Source organism: Dama dama, chromosome 23, assembly GCF_033118175.1.
Source record: "Dama dama isolate Ldn47 chromosome 23, ASM3311817v1, whole genome shotgun sequence".
NCBI classification, from domain to species: Eukaryota; Metazoa; Chordata; class Mammalia; order Artiodactyla; family Cervidae; genus Dama; species Dama dama.
The window spans coordinates 52816228-52820022 of NC_083703.1; the positions used below are offsets into that span (position 1 = coordinate 52816228).

Consider the following 3795-nt stretch of genomic DNA (forward strand, 5'->3'; position numbering starts at 1 on the left):
CAGCATATTAAAAAGCAGAGACATTGCTTTGCCAACAAAGGTCTGTCTAGTCAAAGCTATGGTCTTTCCAACAGTCAAGTGTGAATGTGGGAGTTGGACTATAAAGAAAGCTGAGCACCAAAGAACTGATGCTTTTGAACTGTGGTGCTGGAGAAGACTCTTGAGAATCCCTTGGATTGCAAGGAGATCCAACTAGTCAATACTAAAGGAAATGCAACTTCAATACTTTGGCTACCTGATGTGAAGGACTGACTCATTGGAAAAGACCCTGATGCTGGGATAGACTGAAGGCAGGAGGGGAAGAGGATGTCAGAGGATGAGAGGTTGGGTGGCATCGCCGACTCGATGTACATGAATTTGAGCAAGCTCTGGGAGTTGGTGATGGACAGGGAGGCCTGGTGTGTTGCAGTCCATGGGGTCACCAAGAGTCAGACATGACTGAGTGACTGAACTGTCTGAGTAAGGCCTTTTTTGTCCTTCCATGGATAGCCACCAAGTCACCAAGTGAGTGTATGTGTGTGTGTTAGTCACTCAGTTGTGTCCAACTCTTTGTGACCCCATAGACTGTAGCTTGCCAGGCTTCTCTGTCCATGGAATTCTCCAGGCAAGAATACTGGAGTGGGTTGCCATTTCCTTCTCCACGGGTTCTTCTCAACCCAGGGATTAAACCTGTATCTTTCATATTGCAGGCAGATTCTTTACCATCTGAGTCACCAGGGAAGCCCAGATCCAAGTTTACCCATCCCCAGTCACATAGACCTCTATGGAGCAGTTGAGCTTCCCTTGTGGCTCACACGGTAAAGAGTCTGCCTACAATGTGGGAGACCTGGGTTCCATCCCTGGGAGGAGACGATCCCCTGGAGGAGGGTACGGCAACCCAGTGCAGTATTTTTGCCTGGAGAATCCCCATGGAGAGAGGTGCCTGGCGGGCTACAGTCCATCGGGTTGCAAAGAGTTGGACACGACTGAGCATGGGTCAGGAAGCAAGAAATTAGTAGGTTCCAAAAAGAGAGACTTCTCTGGCAGTCAAGTGGTTAAGATTCCGCTGTCTCATTGCAGGGGACACAGATTCATTGGATTCCTGGTTGAGGAACTAAGATCCCGCATGCCGCAAGGCACAGCCAAAAAGGAAAAAAAAAGGCCAAAAGGGAGGTACCGAGTATGTCCGAAAGGTGATGCTGTTGTGCAGGAAACTGGTCTCCCTTGAGTAATTACAGCCATTGAATTGACTTTTTCCCATTTCCCTTTCTCTTCTTGGAAGCTTATGGGGTTTCTTCTGGGTTGTCTAGAGGATTCAGGAATCAACTCTGTACACTTAGCAGTCCCTGAATGAGTGAATCCCCTCTGACATTTATGGGCATTCACAGTACAGACCTGTACAAACTTCAGTACTAATTACACTTCCAGCAGTGGCAGCCCCAACAACAGTACATTAAGTTGACCTCAAAAGATCCACCTGTGGGGCTTCCCAGGTGGCGTTAGTGGTAAAGAACCCTCCTGCCAATGCAGGAGACTTAAGAGATGCAGGTTGGATCCCTGGGTTGGGAAGATCCCCTGGAGAAGGAAATGGCAACCCACTCTAGTATTCTTGCCTGGAAAATCCCATGGATGGAGGAACCTGGCAAGTTACAATCCATGGGGTCGCAGTGAGTTGGACATGACTGAGTGACTTCACTTTCTTTTCCTTTCTGAGGGGAGGGCATCTTATTACTTGCCCCTCCATGGACCTATAGGACCTGAGAGCAGGCGAGAAGAATGGAACGAGGCTGATAGAGCCAGAGTGGGACGAAGTCACACAGTTCCCCAGGCAGATGAGTCAAAACCTGGGCTTGGACTTCAGTCCCCCGTGGCCAGAACAGCATCTTTTCCTTTTGAAGAGGTCAGGTCACTTGAGCTCGCAGGACCGGAAATATCAGCTCTTTGGCCCGTCTTGATCCCGGGTTGTTGGGATTCCCTCGTGTCTCAAAAGCTTTGGAGCAATAAAGTTTCTCTCCAGTAATTTCTTTCCTAGTCAGCAAGCAACCGGCTCTCCTGGCAGAAATGTCCTTTTTGCCCAATCTGCCCCCCAGGAGGGTGGGAATGTGGCCAGTCCTCCGGAAGGGTCCCAGAGGCTCACATGGCCCCAGATGGAGAATGTGTACCTTCTTCATAGGCTTAGCACTCCCAGTCGTCCACCTCCAGCACTCCCAGTCGTCCACCTTCAGCTCCTCCAGCTCTACCAGGCCAAAGATTCCACTGTGATCTGGACACTAGCGGCCTTCAAAACTGGTTTTGGGGGTGACAGGATGAAGAAACTTAGGCAAAGCCTCTGAGGCATGTCACTTGATCTGCTTAAAGGAAGAATTGTTCATGAGGGAGCTGGCCCTTGGTCTTATATCCGGGTTGCACTGAATGCACTGGTCCACAAAGTGGAGGAGATGGGGTGAGAAGTTGTGGTGATAAGGGTGGGATGGCGAGTCGCCACTGGAGGTCCCGGGAGTGCTGGTGGCCAGGTTGTCACTCAGGTCATAATTGGCTGCTGAGTACGAGGTGCTCATGGTCAGCTCCTCAGGGAGGTTGGTGTTGGTGTCCAGCAGGCAGAGCACTGTGCTATTCAGCTTCTCCAGCAGCATCTAGGTGGCGGGCATATCTTTAAAGGAGACGTGGCCATCAGCCACTTCACAAGCCATGATTCTCACACTGCAGTGTCAAATTTGGCATCATAAACCTGAAGATTCTGCCAGAGGACTTACGAGCTGAGCCAAGGCAGAACCTTGATTCAGTACTTGAGAAAGTACTGTGCTGCTACTGCCAGTGACTGATTGTGCTGAGTTGCCGTGTAAGATCAGAACGTAAGTGGCTGGTTTTGACTCTCCTGTGCACGCATCCCATGTGGTGGGTGTAGTGGACCCTGAGCACCCCCTGCTGACTATAAGCAATTGCCAATTCATTCATGCCCTCCATGAAGTGTGTATAGATGAGGTCCTTTGCAGAGCCATATGCCATGAATGGTGTGACAGCCCACAGCTCATTATCTGCAATAAAAGTGGCTTGATATGGCAGGGTATCAGGATGGCTGAAGAACTTAGAGACACGGAGCTCCCCTTGCAAGAACATCGCGAGCTCATTGGAACGAGCTTCTAGGTTAATCCTTCGTACAGTCACATACTCTCCCATTGATTTGTACTTTGGTAGATTCAGTTATCAGGCTCAAATCCTTTGCCTGTAACAATGAGAAGTTCATAACACCCTCCCTCCGGCAGAAAGTTACTCATGATCTGTTTAGAGAAGGATGTTATCGACTCTGAACTCACCATATTGGTCTGCAATGGTTCCAAGTCTCTTAGGCCCTCAACAATGAACTTTTCAGAAACCTAACACCTAATTCTTTCTATTTACTTATAAGAAAAGACCTAACATGTAGACCCACTTTAATTTCAAAAATTTAAACCCAGTCTCAGCTCTGCCTCCTTGGTTTAAGGTCTACACCTCTGCCAGGCCTATTTCTGGGAGGCCAGAGTTATTGACTATATCTTCCATACTGTACATTTCATATCCCTGACTCATTTATTTTGCAACTGGAAATTTGTATCTCTTAATCTCCTTCACTTATTTCTTTTCTGCCTCCTCCCCTCTCCCCTCTGGCAACCACTTGTTTGTTCTGTGTATCTGTAACTCTGTTTCTGTTTTGTTATGTTTGTTCATTTGTTTTGTTTTTAGATTCCACATTTAAGGGAATTCATAGAGTATTTGTCTTTCTCTGTCTGACATTTCACTTTAGCATAATACCCTCTAGGTTCATACCTGTTGTTGCAA

At 48.0% G+C, this 3795-nt stretch overlaps 1 pseudogene; it reads right to left on the bottom strand.

The window, feature by feature from the left end:
• Window positions 1–2215: 2215 nt before the first annotated feature.
• On the bottom strand, window positions 2216–3254 carry LOC133044393 (STE20-related kinase adapter protein alpha-like; annotated as a pseudogene).
• Between the last annotated feature and the right edge of the window lie 541 nt (window positions 3255–3795).